Genomic DNA, 23,355 nt, shown 5'->3' on the forward strand with positions numbered 1-23,355 from the left:
AATGGCACAAACCATATAGCATGCTAAATCAAACTCAATTCAAAATAAGTTAAGTAAAGCTTATCAAACGAAACTCAACCGGAATAAAAGTGAAAAATCCTTCCTTCCCAAAATTTTGAAAAATATCCAAATACATAATCAAATGAAGATGTGCATTGGAACTATAGTAAAATTACTAGAAAGTCAATTTACTTTTAAAGTAAGTGCAATTCCGTAAACCAGTAAAAGTACAGGCGAGGTATTAGAGATAAATAGTTGTTAAACTGTATAAGAAATCTCAAAGTTTCATATATAGATAAGTATATATCTAATCAACAGCAATTTTTATAAAACCTCAAAATTAGCTGTAATCACTGTCAAATAAGAGGAAAACTGAATCAACAAGTTCTCTAAGAATGAACTTGGAATCCGGAGTTAAAATGCACAACGCAATAGGACAAGTTCAAGGCTATATCAAAGAATACACGAATCAAGAAGAACTCAAACCGAGGATGATAGATACAACAAGGATTTCAAACAAGCATATGCACTTAAGATCAAACAAGAATGCATATGAATAGAGGAATAGAGTTGAAAAATCAAACTACTTTCCAAAAAGATTAGAAAACAAGAACTTCAAGTTAGGATATAAAAGAACAGGTCAACTCGAACAGAATTCAAGACACACAACTGAATAGCCTCGAGAAATAGTTTCTAACGTTCCCAAAACCCACGATTCGCTTTACTCAAAACTCGTATAACATCTATGATAACCCATCAGTACTTTCATGTACATAATTCACTAGTATTAAGCCGGCCAAACTTAATATCAAGAAATATGCAATGCAAGACTAACAGCGTTAAATCAATAGATCGTCATGTGCATAAAGCTCTAATTCTCGTCATTCGGCAAGACCTAATACATGACAAACACTCAGAGTATGCAATTGAAGCATAGTCAGTCCATTCCTCAAGCTCTACAGGAAAAACTGCTCTGATACCATAATGTAACACCCTAACTACCAAAGCTCACGCTTCCGGCTGCGCGACTCTGATAGCTCGGACGTTACGACGACACTTATACTATTTAATACTAAAATATGAGCCCGTTTAAAACATTAAACCACGAAACTGCTCCCAAAAATACTTTCGTTCGATAACGTACATCCATAAATACCATACAACTTACAACAACTCATAAAAAGTACATCCATATATATATATATATACATAAATATATATACAAATAATATTACAAGCAATAATCAATACAATTCCTAACCCTCTTACAGATTATATCAAGATGAAGGCGAGGGTACAATAAACCATAACTAAAACAATACAGAGCACCTCAACAACTAAATAAACTTCTCGTGACTTCTGCGCCCTAATCCTGAAAGGGAAAAATGTAGGGGGGTGAGAACATCATCCTCGAAAGGGTTCTCAGTAGAGGATTTTTGGGAATTACTGTAATAGGATACATGAAGATAAACCGTACCAGTGATTAATAACCGACTTATGCCTCTTTTCAAAAATAACGGTTTACAATAAAAGTAAATTCGGAAATTTTTTTTTTTTGAAAGAGGAACTGTTCAATTTTCAAAACATCAAAAGCATTTCAAAAAGGTTTATCTAAACTGAACCAAAATATCCTTTCATATTTTATTCCAAACCAGAAGCACAAAACCAAAATCAACCATTGGTTTATCTCATTCCAACCACGGCCCTAGGCCCAAACAATCCAACAACAACCAATCACCACAGTCCAACAGAGTCCCAGTAGCAAACACAAATAGGGAGATGCAAGCACAAACAAACAGTTATTGCAAGTAGAACAGTTAGCAATTAATCACATAGGCAAACCAAGTATAATATGCACACCCAAACAATGTCACATAAATGCATATGATGCATGCCTGTCCCTAGTGGCTGATGATATCATCTGTCGGTTATATAGCCAACCCGACACGTCCTGGTAGCTAACCATGGATAGAAACACCCATCGCGGAGCAAGTAGGTTTGAGCTACAACCCCATTACTACTACCCGCTCGACCCAGAGCCAGTGGAATAACCACTACTGCGGCTACTACCCAGGCGGGTGTTTAAAAGCTCAACCTGGAGCGAGTGGAATCACCACTACTACCGCTACTACCCATGTGTAACAGTCTCTAACCTGGAGCAAGTGGGACGAACCATAACCCTTGCTATTACCCAGGTATCTCAAGCATATATTCATTCAGTCACAACCATGGATCAACATCCATCTCAGCCATCCGGCTTAAAATTCCAAATTCATAGTCAGCCATACGGCCCATAACTCATTCAGCAATCAGCCATAAATCAATATCATACATAGCCATTCTGACTCACGGTTCAATCCAGAACTAACCAATATTCATAATCATACCCAGCCATTCCGGCCCATAACAAAACAGCACTTCCACCATTCAACATCATTAAATTCATAAAACCGGAATTAAAGCCATAAATCACTTTTCTCAAGCCATTTCACTTTGAAATCAAATTTCAACTCTTTTCAGCCTTGACTCTAAAGATCTCATTTCTCAAATCATCTCAGGCTCGTAAGCCAAATTTACTCAAAGTGAGTTCCCTTTTTAAAACAAAGCCACTCTCGCCATTCTCTTTCTAAAACTTCCAAAACCATGGCAAGTTAAGGATTTATTTCAAAGTATTCAAAATCACCCGTCCAACAATGGGATTTTATAATAAAAGCTTCTCGGCAGAGTCCCAAGTCTTTAGGGAAGGTCAACCTATATCAATTCCTTAAAATTCATTGAAACTCTTAAAATCATGGATTCTCGGTTCAAGTAAATAAAACTGAATTTATTATGAAACCGACCATACAAAATCACAAGTTCCAACACAGTCCAAAAATCAACTCATTTGAAAAGGAACCGGTTCATTTGAATCAAACCACTTTCAGGTTTCTTTTTGGAACCCATTTTTATAACTCTTCCAAAATGCCTCAAACTTAATTACTTAATCAAAAGTCTAGATTCCTTTGAAATCACTAAAATCTCCTTTTTATATTGAAATCAATATTAGAGCATCATTCTTTCTTTCAGTGATTCAAACGGTAAGAATAGTTCATTTCTAAATAAGTCAAACTCAAGGCATAAAGTTCACTAAATAAATTAAGCTTGAAAATATAAATATTCTCTTAATAAATCAAATAATACAACTTCTCAAATCCAATCCTTTTTAAATAACTTTTCAAACAAGACTAGGATTTTGTAGAAATTTCGGCAGCACCTCCCCTAAAACTTGAACTTTTGCCACCCGGTTCGGGTCCCAACTAAACCGTTTCTCATTCCTTTTCAACAGCTCAAAACCAGAAATCAATTCACAGCAAGCTAAATCCAACAGTCGCCTCAGTGGCATATTGAAGTTAGGATTTTTCCCAGTAAAGAATGTCATAAAAACAGTCGCGTTGTAGATATAGTCTCTAAACCGACAAAAATCCCTTCGTACAAACGTTTTGGTTGTCTCAAGTAACAAACCCCGTTGAAATTGATAACCGAGTATTCAAACCTCGGGTCGTCTTCTCAAGGAATTGCAGGGAGGTATGTTCTTATTATTGGTTATGAAAAAAAAGTATGTTTTGGGGTTTTATTAATGTATAAGATAAGAAGCAACAATAGTAAATGGCAGAGGAAATAAAATAATAACAATAAAAATAAACTCTTGGCAAGGTATTAGAAATTGGAAGTCCGAACTTAGTTATCCTGAGTTACTAATTTCTTAACCAAAGCCAAGAATGTAGAAAACTAAATTAAAATCACAAATATCTGGAATACCTCAGATAAAATACATTCAAAGTAGTAAAATCTAACATGGAAAAATTCATAAGCCAATTGGGCAACATAAGTCAAATAAAAATAAAAGCATTAGAGTATCTGAAAGTAAAAGAGAAATATGAAGAAAAGGAATATTAAACCTGGGATTGAGAGTCACTCCTAAAACTAAGAGAAATCCTAAATCCTAATCCTAAGAGAGAGGAGAGAACCTCTCTCTCTAAAAACTACATCTACTCCTAAAATTATGAATTATGAGAGCCTCCTCATGAATGGATGCATTCTCCTACTTTATAGCCTCTAATTTGTGTTTTTTGGGCCACAAACTGGGTCAAAATAGTCCAGAATTCGCTGGTTTCGAATTTTGCCACGCTAGTTTTTCGTCACTGCGACGCGGCCGCATGGATCACGCAGTCGCGTCGCCTAGCGTCAGGGGAACTATAGCATATTATATATCAAATCGAAGCCCCGAATGTTAGCTTTCCAACGCAACTGGAACCGCATCGTTTGGACCTCTGTAGCTAAAGTTATAGCCGTTTGAGTGCGAAGAGGTCAGGCTGGACAGCTTAGCAATTTCTCCAACTTCTTGTATTCCTTCCACTTTTGCATGCTTCCTTTCCATCCTCCAAGCCATTCCTGCCCTATAATCTCTGAAAATACTTAACACACATATCAAGGCATCTAATGGTAATAAAAGAGGATTAATATTAAGCAATTATAAGATCAAAGAAGCATGTTTTCAATCATAGCACAAAATCAGGAAGGAAATATAAAACCATGCAAATATTATGAATAAGTGGGTAAAGAGTTGATGAAATCCACTCAATTGAGCACAAGATAAACCATAAAATAGTGGTTTATCAACCTCCCCACACTTAAACACTAGCATGTCCTCATGCTAAGCTCAAGAGAAACTATAAAGATGAAGAGGAATGGTAGATTAATATGAAATGCAACCTATCTATATGAATGCAACTACATGCTAAGATGTTTCTACCTACTTGGTTAAAAGTAAACAAATCTTTCAAGAGGAAATATGAACTGGATTTCACTAATTCAAATCATAAAAATGAAGTACAAATAGACTTGTAAGAAGAAAATAGCTCATGAAAGCAGGGAACAAGGAATTGAGCATCGAACCCTCACTGGTAGTGTATACACTCTAATCACTCATGTGTTTTAGGTTCGATTCTCTCAATTCTCTATTAACCTTGCTTTCTAAGGCTTGCTCTTCATCTAACAATCAACATAAATTTAATGCACAGATACACATATCAAGAGGTCTTTTAAGGGTTGTAATGGGGTTAGGGTCAAGGTAGGATTGTATTTGGCCAAGTGGACTAAGATCTGAATCCTTAATTAACTTAAACTTTCCACCTAACTTAAACAATCCATGTAATTACAGTACAAAATCTAACTATCCATCAACCATGTTTTCCACATATTCATGTATCCTAATTCTAAGTACAATACATATGCATTGCTTTCACCACTTACTTTGGGACATTTTGTCCCCTTTTACTTATTTGCTCTTTTTCTCTTTTTTTTCTCTTTTTCTTTTTCTTTTCTCTTTTTTTTTCTTCCTTTTTTTTATATATTTTTTTTCCTTTGTTTTTCTCAATGCATATGATCAATTTATTGAATGCATGAACATGTCCTAAACATTTCTTTCACATTTTTAGAAAATTCTAACATACTCAATTCTCAAACCAAATATTTCCAAACCCAATTTCCCACACTTAAATCATAAGCACTCTCACTAGTCTAAGCTAACCAAAGATTCAAATTAAGGACATTATTGTTTTTCGCTTAGAGTTGATGATGTGCTAAATTAAAGAACAAAGGGGTAAAATAGGTTCAAATTGGTTTGCAAGGGATAAAGAAAAGGTTAAGGCCATATGGGTATGTAAGCTCAGTGAAACAAAGGCCTCAATCATATAAGTGCATGCATACATCAAACCATGGAAATATAGAATTAAGCAAGACAAAGATCACAATTTTAGAGAGAAAAATACACACCAAAACAAAATTTTTGGTTGATAAAATGCAACCAATTCAAATAGGCTCAAAATCTCACAGGTTTTGTGTGTTCGAGTTCTAAACCATGTTCTAGTATAATATCTCTTCAAACAAGTGTAACATTAAATTTTATTCAAATTAGTGAAATTCTCTAAAAATTTTATTGAAAAAGAAAATATTACTTCAACCAAGTGGTAAAATATGCAAAAATTTAAATAATCATGCAATCAAACATGCAAATGCAACAATTAACAAGGAAAATAAAATTTTGGTGTTTGAGAAGAAAATACTAACCCGTGGAGATCGGTATCGACCTCCCCACACTTAAAGATTGCACCGTCCTCGGTGCATGCTAAGATGTGCAAGTGGATGGGGGTTGTGGTTTCTCAGCTGGGCTCTTTTTTTTGTTCCTTTCCTTGCCAGCGGTTTGGGAGTAGCTTTCTCCTTTTCTTCCTTGGTGGCCATCCTGAAGAATGGAAGAGAAAGTAAATTAAATTCAAATAGATATATAGCAAGGAAGAGAATGGAAGAGTGGTGATGGATGCACATTAGGATGTAATTGACATTAACATATGCTCTTGAGTACATGTGAAAAGCCAGCAATGAAAAATAGCCAGTGCATCGAAAGATAAGTGGATGCAGGGTGTTTATTGGCATGCCGGAAAAGGGCATGAGTAGCATAGACCAAGCATTACTTGTAATAAATTATCATGTTTGTATTGATAATTATATTCAATTAAAATAGTAAAGGGGGTTTATGAAAAGCAAGCATTAAATAGTATAAAGTATAATAGAGAAGTGCATAATGCCATATGGGCTTTTTCACAAACACATAGCATGTATGGTAAATAAGCTATTTGAAAGTATTAAATTGAACATGCAAACATCCTTTAAAAAGTAATATATAATTGTCAAATAATTATGCAATAATCCACAATGACCCAAATAAAATTCTAACACCAGTGAAAATAATGCAATGAATGAAATATGCAAATAAATGAAGTAAAATAAAATGAAAGATAAGAAGAATGAGAAGGGAAAGAAAGAGAGGAGAAGTAAGTAAGAAATAAGGAGGGAAAAGAGAAAATAGGATTTGGGGAAGAGAAAGACAAGATATTTTGGCATATGAGGTTAAGGTGTGCGACGTTGGCGACGCGGTCGCGTGGGTGACGCGGCCGCGTGGTGCGCAATAAGGTCAGGCGACGCGGACGCGTGGGGCACCCGATCGCGTGACTTGATTTGTGCTAGTGGCGCGAGTGCAGCCTCGCGGTCGCACAACTCTCTGTTCAAAACTTAGTATTGCCAAAATCCTGGGTGACGCGGTCGCGTGGGTGACGCGATCGCGTGAATGGGCTTATCTTCAATATGACGCGGACGCGTGGGGCACGCGTTCGCGTGGGAGGCTTGGGCTTCCAACATGAGTCCAGCCCAACTCCAGCACAACTTTCAGCCAAGCACCCTTTTTACGTCAATTTTTCAGGGTACGCGGCCGCGTGGGTGACGCGGTCGCGTGGGAGGCCAAAGTTCCCACGTGACGCGGACGCGTCAGCGATGCGGTCGTGTGGGGTGATTTGTGCCATTGGCACGCCTCCAGCGCTACTCCTGCAAAACTCTCTGTTCATATTAATAGTCTCCCATCTCCTTGCGACGCGGACGCGTCGCTGATACGATCGCATCGCGTGCTCGCTTTTTTTTTTCTTTTTTTTTGGTAATCTGAAAAATGCAGAATGCAGTGTTAATATGAATGTGATGCAAAACTCCAGGTTCAATATAAAAAAATAAAATAAAATTCAAAAACAAATAAAACTAAATAAAAATGAAAAAGGACGATCATACCATGGTAGGTTGTCTCCCACCTAGCACTTTTAGTTAAAGTCCTTAAGTTGGACATTTGATGAGCTTCCTGTTATAGTGGCTTATGCTTGAACTCATCCAGGAATCTCCACCAGTGTTTGTGATTCCAGTAACCGCCGGGGTCCCAAACTAGGCATGTAAAACCCTTGAGCAGCTTCAAAAAGATTCTTAGGCTCCCGGGGTGTTGGATGTCAGAACAGATTCCAGGATCCCAAACCTTGCTTTTACACCCATTTTTGTCGGAATCTGTATTTTTTCAGTCGGGTGATAAGTAATTTGAATTCTCACTGCAGCTACCAAACAGCTTCCTAGACCCATTCAATTGAGCTCTACACCAACCTTTGCGTTTAAACTTAAAGCTTCCAACCATAATGAACCTTGCAGGACAATTCTTACCACTGGCCATCTTCCTCTTACTCTTAATGCCACAAAGAGCTCTAAGTTGACCATCCGTCTCCAGTAGCCCATATTCAAGTGGGATTAGAAAGCTATGGGATATGAATTTTACCTACTCGAATGTTGTGAAGGATGATGGCAACTTAGGGGGAGGGGTTTCCAACAACTTTGGCAAGGTAATTTCAAGCTCCACTCCTTTGTGCTCTTCTTTGACATCTTCTACCTCTTGATCAACCTCTACAAAATCTTCAACCATGATCTGCATTGGAGGTTGTACGCTCTTCTCAACATCAACATCAAACACCGTGGAAGGAGGCTTTGTGACTGGACTTTCCAATGGAGGTACAGCATCTCTTAAGTCTGCAACCACTTCTTCCTTTTTAATAATTGTTGCTTTGTCCAGTTGCTTAAGTATAAAATTGTACTCATCCTCGATGATTTTCTTTCTATGACAACTCCTTTCAACTATTCTTTCATCTTCAAGGGTCTCTCCTACCCTTACCCGTAGGGCCTCCTCTAGCTCTTTATGAAGTATGAATTTACGAAGAAGATTCCTTCTTTCCTGTTCCATATCAATAGCATAATTGGGATCATCTTGCTCTTGGATTGATGGATGTGGGTGCTCTTCCATGGATGGTGGTGATGGGATGGAGAGATTATTCGGTGGTTGACAAGAAAGTGCACTAGAGCTTGAGGGTTGATTGTTAAAGGTATTCGGTGGTCTGATTTGGGTGAAGAGGGCTTGTATAGTAGAGTTTAGATCAGCAAGTGCTTTCTCCATGGAGGTTGGGGTGGATCTATGTATGCTTCATTTGGTTCATAAGGTGGTTGGTATGGTGGATGTGGGTTAGGGTCATATGGAGGTAAGTGGTGGAAAAGGGCTTGTGAGTATGGTGGTCCCAAGTTGTGTTGAGGAGGTTCATAGGCATATGATGCTGGTTGTTGATAGTCCATTGGAGGTGGTTGTTGCCATGAGGGTTGATTAAATCCTTGTGGCTCCTTCCATCTTTGATTGTTCCAACCTTGATGCATGTTCTCATTGTAATTTCTTCTTCCTGCAACATAATTGTAACCAGACTCATAGCCAAAGGGGTGAGAGTTCATAGTAGCAATTAAAAATGAAAATAAAAATAAATTTAAATTAAAAGGTTATTTAAATTTTGAGTTTGAAAAATAAATTTTGAAATTTGAATTTTGAAATTTTGAAATTTGAATTTTAAAATTTGAAAATTTTTGAATTTGAATTTTGAAATTTGATTTTTGAAATAAGATAAGATAAGATAAAAATTAAAAAAAAATAAAAATCTGAAATTTTTTTTTTTGAAAAAATTAAATAAAAATATTTTTGAATTTAATGAGGAAAGAGAAAAACAAAAAAAAATGACACCAAATTTCAAATTTTTAGATCAAAACGAAGAAAACAACTAAGAACAGCTTGAAGGTCAAGATGAACGTGAAGAACAACTTGAAGATCAAGATGAACACTAAGAACAAAATTTTGAAATTTTTAATAACTAAATAAAAATCAATAACCTCTTAATTTATGGAAAAATAAAAATAAAAACAAAAATAAAAACAAATAAACAAGCAAAAATAAAAAAATATTTACAATAACCAATAATAAGGCACACGTTTGCAATTTCCCGGCAACGGCGCCATTTTGACGTTAGGATTTTTGCCAGTAAAGAATGTCATAAAAACAGTCGCGTTGTAGATATAGTCTCTAAACCGACAAAAATCCCTTCGTACAAACGTTTTGGTTGTCACAAGTAACAAACCCCTTTGAAATTGATAACCGAGTATTCAAACCTCGGGTCGTCTTCTCAAGGAATTGCAGGGAGGTATGTTCTTATTATTGGTTATGGAAAAAAAGTATGTTTTGGGGTTTTATTAATGTATAAGATAAGAAGCAACAATAGTAAATGGCAGAGGAAATAAAATAATAACAATAAAAATAAACTCTTGGCAACGTATTAGAAATTGGAAGTCCGGACTTAGTTATCCTGAGTTACTAATTTCTTAACCAAAGCCAAGAATGTAGAAAACTAAATTAAAATCATAAATATCTGGAATACCTCAGATAAAATACATTCAAAGTAGTAAAATCTAACATGGAAAAGTTCATAAGCCAATTGGGCAACATAAGTCAAATAAAAATAAAAGCATTAGAGTATCTGAAAGTAAAAGAGAAATATGAAGAAAAGGAATATTAAACTTGGGATTGAGAGTCACTCCTAAAACTAAGAGAAATCCTAAATCCTAATCCTAAGAGAGAGGAGAGAACCTCTCTCTCTAAAAACTACATCTACTCCTAAAATTATGAATTATGAGAGCCTCCTCATGAATGGATGCATTCCCCTACTTTATAGCCTCTAATTTGTGTTTTTTGGGCCGCAAACTGGGTCAAAATAGTCCAGAATTCGCTGGTTTCGAATTTTGCCACGCTAGTTTTTCGTCACTGCGACGCGGCCGCATGGATCACGCAGTCGCGTCGCCTAGCGTCAGGGGAACTATAGCATATTATATATCAAATCGAAGCCCCGGATGTTAGCTTTCCAACGCAACTGGAACCGCATCGTTTGGACCTCTGTAGCTAAAGTTATAGCCGTTTGAGTGCGAAGAGGTCAGGCTGGACAGCTTAGCAATTTCTCCAACTTCTTGTATTCCTTCCACTTTTGCATGCTTCCTTTCCATCCTCCAAGCCATTCCTGCCCTATAATCTCTGAAAATACTTAACACACATATCAAGGCATCTAATGGTAATAAGAGAGGATTAATATTAAGCAATTATAAGATCAAAGAAGCATGTTTTCAATCATAGCACAAAATCAGGAAGGAAATATAAAACCATACAAATATTATGAATAAGTGGGTAAAGAGTTGATGAAATCCACTCAATTGAGCACAAGATAAACCATAAAATAGTGATTTATCACATATCTCAAGAAAACCATTTCAAAGTCAACTCAATATCAACCGATTTAACTCATTTCAAAAGCTTTAAAGAAACGGTTCCGTAACAAATCATTTGTCCAAGATCAAGTCAATTAAAGTAAACCAGGCTGAATTCAAAAGTGCATTCGACTTTTCACATCATCAAATAATTGACTCAAATCAAATCAATCCTAAACGGATTAAACTCAGATTTCAAATCTTTAAAGAATCACTTCAAAACATTACATTTCACAAAGCCGCACAACAATTCAGCCAAACAAACATCCATAATCATTCGAGTCAATCAAATAATACATAAGGCAGATACAATCACTAAATACACCATATCTCACATCAGTATCCATATGTAATAATTCCAATAATAAACTATAGTTTTCGGAAAGTGCCCCTACCTTAAAACGCAAATTCCATAACCCAAACGTCTCACAGAGTCCTTTCCGCCTCATCCCGAAATCACCAGCAGCTTGAACCACAGCTTTGCTCACTTTTGCAGTAACCACATCAACTCTAATCGCAACACGTAACAAACGAGATTAACTCTCATAACAACGAATGCTACAACACCTCAACGTTTAACAGGACAGCGACTAAAGGGGTTACCGGAATGTAAATGCTTACCGTAAATAAGAAGTGACTGAACCATGAAGCGGCAGTCCTGGTGGTGGTTCCGGCAACAGCAACACTCTTCTAGTGGCCCCAACTCGCAGCAACTCCAACCACCGAAGGATGAATACTAAAAGTGAAACAGCCACTTTTATGGCAACTCCAAATCGATGGTAGCAACCCTGGCGGGCAGCAAGGCACCAAGAACAGCCATTAAACAGATAGCAGAACAAAGCAGAACAGGGCAAGAGAAGAAGCAGTTGTGGGTTCTTACCAGGCAAGACGGTGCCAGTCTTAGCCTCTCTCTTTTCGCGACGAGCTCCAGCCCGTTCCAGTAGTGATGGCAGCGGCTCTAGAAGCCTCAGCAGGGCACGGCAGAGGTAGCAATACAGCGACAAAACCCAGCCTCCACCCCTTCTCACTCATCGAGCACGCTCTCTGTTCTTCATGGTGCTCAACGGCGGTGACATGAGCTCCGGCGGCAGTGGCCTGCGACGAGATCAACGGTGGCGAGTCAAGGCACGATGGCGGTGCAACTGGCGGCGGCTTTAACGGCAGCGACAGCAACGCCTAAGGGCGGCGAGGCGCGGCAGGTTGGACAGTGGCGCGGTGGCACGCTCTCTTCTCTCTTCATTCGGTGCGCCATGGCGGCAGCAAGGCGGCATCTGGACGAGGCGACGGCGGCGTGGCGGCAACGCCCATCCTTCCCCTCTTCTTTGACGTTGGTGGCGAACGGCGAGTAGCTCGGTGGTGACGGCGAGGCCCACCGGTGCTAGCTCGCTCCTCCCTCTTCTCTTCCCCTGGCGCGACTCAGACTCCCTCTCCCTTTTCTGTTTCTGTTTTCCTTTTCCATTGCAGCGTTGCTGCTGCTGGTTGTTGGGGGAGGGTTTTAGTGGTTGTAGGGTTAGAGGAAATGGGTAACCGAGTTAGGGTTTTTAGGGTTAGGGGTAGTTTAAGTAATTTTAATAAAATTAGGGTAATAGAGTAATTGAAACTCAAATTAAATCCAACACTAATTGTATATAGAAAATACTATTTGCTCTTCGATTTTACAAATTATTTTCAATAAAATTCCCAAATCTAAAAATTGGAAATAACATAATTAATTTCTCTATTTTCCAAAATAGCAGTACTAATATTTTAAATATTAATTATTTAATCCAAATCATATAGAAATCCTTATTATTTCACAACTACCAACTTTATAATTTGAATATAGAAAATAACCCAATAATTGTAAAATTGGATAATAATCTCAATTTATTTCAAATTCAATAAATCAAAACTTGCTTTAATTTTCTTTAATAGAGAAATTTCCAAAATTAAAGCTACAGAAACACTGAATTTGAAATTAGCTAATGATAGCCCTTTTTCAAAGGTTTTGGGTCTTACATATCTGAATGTGTGTGGATGCCTCCTGAGTCTTTGCATGTTTCCTACCTCTAATCTGTGTTTTCTGGGCCGAAAACTGGGTCAAAACGCGGCCCGAAATCGCCCCCAGTGTATTCTGTTATTTCTGTAGATCGCGTAGGTCACGCGTACGCGTCATCCACGCGTTCGCGTCATTCGGCAATTTTCCTAGTCACGCGTTCGCGTCGTCCACGCATTCGCGTCGTCCACGTATTCGCGTCATCCGTGCAGACTCCACTCTATGCGTTTGCATCAGGCGCGCGTTCGCATCGCTGTGATTTCTTCATTTTGCCGGCTCGCGTGAGCCATGCGATCGCATCAGTGTTCGCTGGTCATCTCCTTAGTTTCTTGTGTCCCTTCAATTTTTGCAAGCTTCCTCTCAATTCTCCAATCCATTCCTGCCCTATGAAGCCTGAAACACTTAACTCTCGGATCACAGCATCGAATGGGATGAAGGAGAGTTAAAATGTATGATTAAAAGATCTCTAGGAAGCAAGTTTTTAACTATGGAACAATTTTGGGAAGGAATTGTAATATCATGCTAATCGTATGAATAAGTGGGTAAAGAATTGATAAAACCATTCAATTAAATACAATATAAATCATAAAATAATAGTTTATCAACCTCCCCACACTTAAACATTAGCATGTCCTCATGCTTAGCTTAAGGAGACAAAAATAAATGAGTAGGGAAATGTAAAACTCATGCAATGCAATGTAACCTATATATATGAATGCAACTATATGATTCTTGTCTACTTGGTTAAAATAAATAAGCTCTTCAAGATAAACATAAATCAAATTCTACTAATTCAATTTATATAGTAAGAACAGGTAACATTGTAAGAAGACAGCTCATGAAAGCAGGGAACATAGAGTCAAGCATTGAACCCTCACTGATGGTGTATGTGCACTCTAGTCTCTCAAGTGTATAGGGTAATCACTCTATCCTTCTCTAATCATGCTTTCTAAATTTTTATTTTTCACCTAACCAATCAACAATATTTAATGTACGAATGCAACATCATGAGGTCTTTTTTTCAAGGTATGGGTAAGGGTATACATATGGCTAAGTGAGCTATAAATTGAATCTCTGACTAACCTAAGCTCTTATCTAGCATACATACACTCCATATAACCCTAGAATCATGCCTAACTACCCATAATTTTCACTTTTGCATTACATACTCATGTGTTAACCTTTTATCTTAACTTGTATCACATATGCATTGGGGTTTTACTTAACTTAGAATTGGGATAATTTTGTCCCCTTATTTAATTACTTATCTATTGAATATTTTTGGATTTTTTTTTAACTAGGAAAATAAACATAGCTTATCAATGCACATGGATAAATAATAATTTTGTAGTTTCACATGAGTAGGTACCCAAATTTTATCATGACACATTCCCTTATCAACTCATGTTCCCACAATTTCCCCATGCTTAATTAACACACAAATTCTATCTTAAGCTAACCAAAGATTCAATTGGGATAATTAATTATTTTTCTGCTTAAGGCTAGTAATGTGGTAAAATATAGAACAAATGGGATTTAAAAGGCTCAAAGTGGCTAACAAAGGTAATTGAAGGGTAGGCTTATTTGGGATAAGTGAGCTAAACAATTAATGGCCTCAATCATATGCATGCATATAGATACATTAAACATTGGACATATAGGATGAAACAAAATAAAGATTACAATCATAGAGAACTGAACACACAAGAATAAAATATTTATGGTTAAATAATGTAACCATGTAATTAGGTTCAAAATCTCATGGGTTGCGTGTTCTTAGATTTTTGAACTATGTTCCAATTACAACTTCAAACAAATTTAACACAAAAGATTTATTTTAAATTAGTGAAATTTTTCAAAAATAGGGTCTTAAAAAGAAACTTATTATTTTTCAATCAAGTAGAACATGCATGCAATTAACCTATTACTATGCAATTTATCCTATTCTGAATAAAAGAAAAACTAACTAATATCCTATATTATTGGTGTTTAAGGAAAAAGAAATTACCTCTGGAAGTTAGGTACTGACCGACCTCCCCACATTTAAAGCTTTGCACCGTCCTCGGTGTCATCTGTCAGGAACAAAAGGGGGCTGGTAGCAGTATTTCCACTATCGGGACCATCATGGTTCCCTGTGCTGGTAAATGAGGTAGAGTCCGGGGTGTCTGGGTCTTCTCTAGGTGGTTGGTTACCAACAAGTAGCTCCTTGAGGTATGTAAATCTGCGCTTGTTACGGCGCTCTCTTTGCTTTCCTTTCCGTTCAATCCGTTCTAGCCTCTCAAGTATCTGATTGAGCAGTTGGTTTGTAGAAGGTGCTTGTGGTGTGGAAGAAGAAGGAATATCTTCTGCTGGTTCCGTGCTCCGGTTGATAGTTGCTGCTGGAGGTCTGATATACTTCCCGTTAGGGACGTATTGATCATCTCGTGGAATCATGGCCTTGGTGTCCCCAACTCTGTAGGAGACTCCGGCTACTGAGACTAGATTTGAAACCAAGGCGGGAAAAGGTAAGTTGCCCGCAATTTGTACATGTCCCATAGCATGCCAAATGTGTCTTGGTAAATTGAGGTGCTGGTATGTAAGGATACACCTTAGTAAAACAGCAATGTCTGCAGTGAAAGAAGACTCATGAGTGCTCGGAAAGACGTAATGGGACATGATCTGTACCCATACTCGAGCCTCTAAGGTGAATGCGGAAGCCAATATGCCCTTAGGTCAGGAACGATGGTATCCGTAGATCCATCTGCTGCCAGGTTGTGCAATAACTCTGAGAATGGCGTCCCAGCCAAATTGGTATGTCTGGCGCTTGAACGAGGCTTCTTGAAATGCGTCCAATCCTTCTGGAGCAGGGGGAAGATTTAAAGCTTGTTGAATGGCCTCTTCAGTTATGGGGACTTGCTTCTGACGGACATAGACAGACTGCACGGTTGGCATGTGAAAATTGGAGTAGAATTCAACTACCCATGATAGATTAACCTGTCGTGGCTGTCTCCGTAGGAATCCCCATTGTCTTCGCTCAATGCGTGGCTCAATAATTTCAGTAATAATGGTTGGGAGGATGAGAAGGTGCTCGTTGTTATAGTTCCTTGCTGCCAGGATGGAGAACATCTACTCACAGTAGCGGTTAGTGAACCGCGCAGTGTCCTTTGTTGGGAAGGCTTTCTCTTTTTCATCGACCTTGATGATCCTCTTGATTTGTTTTGTTGAGGGTTTCACCGCTGTTGAAGATGGTTCTTCCACTAATGCTCTTTTTGTTCCTCTCTTTGCTGGTGGTTTGGGAGTAGCTTTCTCTTTACCTTTCTTGGTGGCCATCCTAAAAAAGGAAAAAGAAAGTAATATGTAAAGCTAAGGGTTTGAGCAAGGGAGCAAATATTAAGGGTGATAATCAATGCACGGTAAAGAAGGATGTCGTTAACATATGGTCTAGACTACATGTGAAAAGTTCATCAAAGGTGATAGAGTAAGTGCATGTGATGGCAATGAAATGCAAGATGTTTATTGGCATGCCGGCAAAGGCATGAGTAGCATAGATCAAGCATTCAATGTCCAAGTTAGATTACCAAGCCTTTCAAACTAATAATCTGTTTGTATTGACAATTATATTTAATTAATAAAATATAAAAGGGGTTTTGTGAAAAACAGGCATTAAAGTAGTAGAATATAATAATTAAAAATAATATGCAATGCCATACGGGCTTTTTCACAAACACTTAGCATGCATGGTAGATATGTTATTGAAAGTAGGAATTTGAATATGCAAGCAACCCTTATGAAAAGTAATATATAATTGTCAAACAATTCATAATAACTCACAAGCAAAATATAAAAAAAGATAATGACCCAAATAAATTTCTAACACCAATTAAAGGAATAAAAAGAAAAATAAAAGAAAAATAGAATATAGACAATGAAAGTGAAAGAAGAAGTAAACATAAATAAATATAATGTAAAAATAAAAATAAAGAGAGAAAGAAAAGAACCTTGATAATGGATGTGAAAAATAAAGGAGGAGAAAGATAAAAAGTGAGAGTGAGTAGAGAAGGAAGAAGGGAGAAGAAAGAAATAATAAGGGAAAAAGAAAAATTAGGATTTGGGGAAGAGAAGATAAGATATTTTGGCTGATCTGGATAATCTGTGTGCCGCATGTGATGCAGACGCGTGGGTCACGCGGTCGCATGACTTGATCTGTGCAAATGGCGCGAGGGCAGCCATGCGTTCGCGTAACTCTCTGTTTCAAACTCATATTGCCAAAATTTAGGGTGACGCGTTCGTGTCGATGATGCGATCGCGTGGATGGCTATATTTTGAAAATGACGCGGCCGCATGGGGCACGCGGTCGCGTGGTAGGGCTGGTGCTTCCAGTATCATTCCAGCCCATTTCCATCATAACTTGCTGCCATACACCTCTTTTATGTCAATTTTTAGGGGCACGCATTCGTGTGGGTGACGCGGACGCGTGGGAGGCTATTTCTGAAAATGACGCGGCCGCGTGGGCATGTTTGTGCCTAAGGCACGCCTCCAGCCACACTTTCGCGTGACTTTCTGTTTAATTATCTTTTCTTCAGAACGCACATATGACGCGGATGCGTCAGTGACGCTTACGCGTCGCTTGCTTCTTTATATATATATATATATATATATGCAAATGCAAATGTGAATGCAGACTATATGCAAAAATTATGAGAAGAGTCATTAACAAAAATAAAATAGAAGAAAGTAAAATAAAACTAAGACTGAAACGGAACGATCATACCATGGTGGGTTGTCTCCCACCTAGCACTTTGCTTTTACATCCTTAAGTTGGACGTCTTCAGGCTCATTCTGTTTCTGTTGGTGGGTCTTCCAAGAGGAAAATCTCTAGCTCTTTGTGATCCTTCATCTTCTCTCCATGATAATACCATGGTGGGTTGTCTCCCACCTAGCACTTTGCTTTTACGTCCTTAAGTTGGATGCTCTTCAGACTCATTCTGCTTCTGTTGGTGGGTCTTCCAAAAGGAAGACCTCTAGTTCCTTTTGATCCTTCGTCTTCTCACCATGATAAAGCTTCAGGCGATGTCCATTCACCTTTAAAAATTTGGAGCTAGAAGGATGACGCAGGTGGAAAACTCCGGATGGCTCTGCCTTTTCTACTCTGTATGGACCTTCCCATCTTGATCTCAGTTTACCTGGCATAAGCCTTAGTCTGGAGTTATAAAGAAGAACTAACTCCCTTGGTCTAAATTCTCTCCTTTTTATGTGCTTGTCATGGACGGCCTTCATCTTTTCTTTGTATCTCCTGGAGTTGTCATATGCTTTTAGGCGAAGGTTCTCCAGTTCTGCTAGTTGCAGCTTCCTTTCAGCACCAGCTTCTTCATAGTTCATGTTGCACTCCCTCACAGCCCAGAAAGCCTTGTGTTCCACCTCTACTGGGAGGTGGCAAGCCTTTCCGTATACCAAGCGGAAGGAACTCATCCCAATGGGTGTCTTGTACGATGTTCTGTATGCTCAGAGTGCATCTTGTAGTCTGGCACTCCAGTCCTTCCTATGAGGTTTTACTATCTTTTCCAGAATACGCTTTATTTCTCTGTTTGAGACTTCTGCTTGCCCATTAGTCTGGGGATGGTAAGCTGTTGATACTTTATGAACTATCCCATGCCTTTTCAGTAATCCCGTTAGTCTCCTGTTACAAAAGTGAGTGTTTTGATCGCTCACGATTGCTCGTGGTGATCCAAAGTGACAAATAATATGGTTTCTAACAAAGGAAACAACTGTGTTAGCATCATCAGTACAGGTAGGAATTGCTTCCACCCATTTAAAAACATAATCTACGGCTAACAGTATATAAAAGTAACCATTAGAATTTGGAAATGGACCCATGAAGTCAATGCCCCAAACATCAAAAATTTCACAGAAAAGCATAATCTGTTGAGGCATCTCATCCCTCTTGGATATGTTACCAAACCTTTGGCATAGGGAATAGGATTTACAAAATTCAGCAGCATCTTTAAAAAGAGTAGGCCACCAGAATCCACAGTCTAGAATTTTTCTAGCTGTTCTTTGAGGGCCAAAATGTCCTCCACTCTCAGATGAGTGGCAGGCCTCTAAAATGGACTGAAATTCTGATTGAGGCACATACCGTCTAATTGCCTGGTTAGCACCACACCTCCATAAATATGGATCATCCCATATAAAATATTTGGACTCACTTTTCAGCTTGTCTCTTTGATGCTTAGTGAAATTTGGAGGAAAACTGTGGCTAACTAGATAATTAGCTACAAGTGCATACCAAGAAACTATCTCAAATACTGCATGTAAGCTATCAAAATAAAAATTATCATTTATAGGAGTGGAGTTATCCTTAATGTGCTCAAGGCGACTCAAGTGGTCTGCCACTAAATTCTGGTTACCACTCCTATCCTTAATTTCTAAATCGAATTCTTGCAGCAGTAGTATCCAACGTATTAGCATTGGTTTGGACTCCTTTTTAGCTAATAAATATTTTAGAGCTGCATGATCTGAGTACACTACTACCTTAGTACCAAGTAAATAGGCTCAGAATTTATCCAGAGCAAAAACAATAGCTAGAAGCTCTTTTTCAGTAGTAGTATAATTAGATTGAGCAGCATCTAAAGTCTTAGATGCATAAGCAATTAGAAAAGGATCCTTACCTTCGCGCTGAGCCAACGCCGCTCCTACTGCATGGTTGGAAGCATCACACATAAATTCAAATGGCTGGCTCCAGTCTGGTCCTCTCACAATTGGGGCTTGAGTCAGGGCGATCTTTAGCTTATCAAACGCTCGCATACAATCCTCACTGAACTCGAACTCAATATCTTTTTACAACAATCTGGATAAAGACAGTGCTACCTTACTGTAGTCCTTAATGAATCTCCTTTAAAAACCTACGTGGCCAAGGAACGAATAGACTTCCCTCACGGAGGAGGGGTAAGGTAAACTAAAAATAATATCCATCTTTGCTGGATCTACAGAAATGCCAGTATTAGACACAACATGTCCTAGTACAATTTCTTGTTTTACCATAAAGTGACATTTTTCAAAATTTAATACATGGTTGGTACTAACACACCTGTCTAACACTCTAGATAAACTATCCAAGCAAAGGCTAAATGAATCACCTTCCATACAGTTCTCAATGAGATCAGAGAAAAGACTCATCATGCACCTTTGGAAAGTAGCTGGTGCATTGCATAAACCAAAAGACATTCTTTTATAAGCATATGTTCCAAAGGGACATGTAAAAGTAGTCTTTTCCTGATCTTCAGAAGCTATATGAATTTGAAAATATCCTGTATAACCATCTAAAAAACAATAATGAGATTTACCTGACAGGCGATCAAGCATTTGATCATTGAATGGCAAGGAGTAATGATCCTTGCGAGTGGCTTGGTTGAGACGCCTATAGTCAATGAAAACTCTCCATAAATTCTGCACTCTAGTTGTCAGGAGCTCTCCATGCTCATTTCTTATTGTTGTGACTCCAGACTTCTTGGGCACTACCTGTACTGGACTTACCCATTCACTGTCTGAGATGGGGTAAATAATATCTGCTTCAAGTAGTCTGGTTACTTCTTTCTTGACAACTTCTAAGATGGTAGGATTCAATCTTCTTTGAGGTTGATGGACAGGCTTTGCTCCCTCTTCTAAGAATATTCTGTGCTCATAAACTTGGAGACTGATGCCTACTATATCCACTAAGCTCCATCCAATTGCTTTCTTATGTTTTCTCAACACACTGAGCAGTTGATCCTCTTGTTGAGAGGTAAGTTCCCTTGCAATGATAACTGGAAACTTCTGATTATCCTCAAGGTAAGCATACTTGAGGTGTGGAAGAAGAGGCTTTAATTCCAATTTCTGCTCATAGCTAGGCTCTGGGTCATCCGGGGCTGGTGATAATGGTAAAAGGGTCTTCATTATTTTCAGAAAGTGTACCCATACTTGGACCTTGCTCCATGTGCTTTTCTTCTATTTCTTCTTGGTGAACTTCAGCTACAGTTTCATCAATAATGTCGCACTGGAAGATAGAATGATCTTCTGGAGGGTGCTTCATAGCTTCATTTAAACTGAATTTCACTGTTCTACCATCTATCTCAAAGGAGTAAGTTCCTGAGAATGCATCCAGCTTGAACTTTGAAGTCTTCAGGAATGGTCTTCCAAGCAGGATTGATGATGGTCTTCCTGAGTCATTAGGGGGCATTTCCAAGATATAGAAGTCAATAGGAAATGTGAGCCCCTTAATGCTCACCAATACATCTTCAGCAATTCCAACTACTGTAATAATGCTTTTATCTGCTAACGCAAAATGAGTTGCCGACCTTTTTAAAGGAGGGAGCCTCAAGGTATCATATATAGACAATGGCATTATACTAACACATGCTCCTAAATCACACATGCAGTCAGAAAAAATTACACCTCCAATGGTACATTTAACCATACATGGACCTGGGTCACTACATTTCTCAGGTATACCTCCCATTAAAGCAAATATAGAACTACCTAAAGGAATAGTAGACTCAGCTAAGTCACTGATCAGTTGCCAGGCTCATCTGTGATTCTGTACTTTTTCATAGAACCATTACTAGCACCATCCAGTGTAGTCTTATCCTGGGGATTCATGCCTTGAGTGAAGTAGCTGATCAATACTAGTCTGTCAATCATGTGATGGGGGCATGCGTCTAGAAGGTTCTTAAAACGTTTCCAGTATTCATAGAGAGTCTCTGAGTCACTTTGAACAATGTAGGAGATCTCTTTTCTCAGTCTATCTGTGACTTCAGCTAGAAAGTATTTTTCCAAAAATTCTCTCCTGAGTGTATCCCAGTTGGTAACAGTCGCTTCAGGTTGGGAGTAGTACCACTCCCTTGCACTTCCCTCAAGAGAAAACGGAAAGGCAGTTAATAGAATAGAAGTTTCATCTACACCATTACGCCTAACAGTAGAACAGGCTATCTAAAAATTCCTAAGGTGCTTAATAGGCTCTTGAGCAGGTAAGCCATGAAACTTGGGCATCAAGTTGATTAGTGCAGTCTTCAATTTAAAATCTGCAACCAGGTTTGGATGATGCACTTGGTAAGGTTGCAGTGTAAAATCTGGGGCTCCAGCTTCTTGGAGAGTAACTCTCCTAGGTTCTGCCAAGTCACCTGCACGTGAATCAACTAGATCAGTAGTAAAGGAGCTTGTCTCGCTCTCAGATGGCGGTTTAGATTTGCCCTCAGATGAGACTGGTGAATTGATAACAATCACTTCACCACCCTCAGAGGCTAACCGACATCGAGCTCGCCTAATACGTGAAAGAGTTCTTTCAATTTCAGGATCAAAAGCGGCTAAGCTCGGATCAGGCAATGAACGCGTCATTCAATGAGAAAGACGTATAGCTCATGGTAACATAAATAAAAATAAAATAAAATATGTACACTAATTAATAATCTAGCACGCTATTGCAACTCCCTGGCAACGGCGCCAAAAATTTGGTGCGTGACAGAAGTCAGACCAATTAAGAGAGTCTTAATAAGAGAGATGCGTTGCAAGTATAGCTCTCAACCAGCTAAAGTCTGGCTCACCAATTTAAAAAGGGGTTGTCACAAATTTTAGAAATAAAAATACTAGGAGTATGAGTCCCAGGAGTTGCAGGAAAGGGGTGCTATTTTATTAACTAGAAGTTTCCAGAAAAGTTGAGTTTTGATAATGAATAAAAATAATTTTAAATTAAAGCGATAGAACTAAGAATTATTATTAATATTAAAAGGCCTTGACTGGGGGAATGATTAATTGGAAGTTCTATCCTTGTTGGAATTTTCTCAAGTGTAGTGTAAAGAGGTTATTGTTTTCACTTAGTTAACCCTTACTAAATAAAGGAAAGTCAAGTGATTGAGCTGACTCTTACCCGCAAATCCTAGTCCTCTCCCTTGGGAAGGTCTAGCATTAGTAGGTACAAAATTAGCCAACAATATCCAATTTAACTAAGCGCTTGAGCATTCCAACTCAAGTGTCTCCTCTTAATCAACCCCCATGTCAAGTAGGAAATCTACTCCATTGACATAGAATTAATATTCATAAAAATATAAGAAGACATAATAAATTAACTAAAATAAAATAGAGAATTAAAATTAATTAAAATTAAAAGTAACTCTGTATATTAATAAATTTAAAATGTAACATACTTAACTGAATAGGGTCAATGAGCAACTAATAAGAGTAAAGGAATAAGGAAACAAACTAAAGTAATATCTTCACGGAGGTAATGACTCTTCATCATCCAAAATTATAAAGCAAAAGCATAAACTATGATGAGCGGATAATTTATACGCTTTTTG

The 23,355-nt window shown here is 38.2% G+C and overlaps 1 long non-coding RNA gene across 1 annotated transcript; it reads right to left on the bottom strand.

Annotated features, from left to right (window-relative positions):
- Window positions 1,232–12,171, bottom strand: LOC110263400. The gene is made up of 4 exons (XR_002348958.1): window positions 11,897–12,171; window positions 11,638–11,804; window positions 11,412–11,526; window positions 1,232–1,372 (listed from the first exon to the last, which is right to left on the bottom strand). It is a non-coding gene; the product is annotated as an uncharacterized LOC110263400 (long non-coding RNA).

The sequence above is a fragment of the Arachis ipaensis genome, chromosome B06, assembly GCF_000816755.2.
Source record: "Arachis ipaensis cultivar K30076 chromosome B06, Araip1.1, whole genome shotgun sequence".
Lineage (NCBI taxonomy): Eukaryota > Viridiplantae > Streptophyta > Magnoliopsida > Fabales > Fabaceae > Arachis > Arachis ipaensis.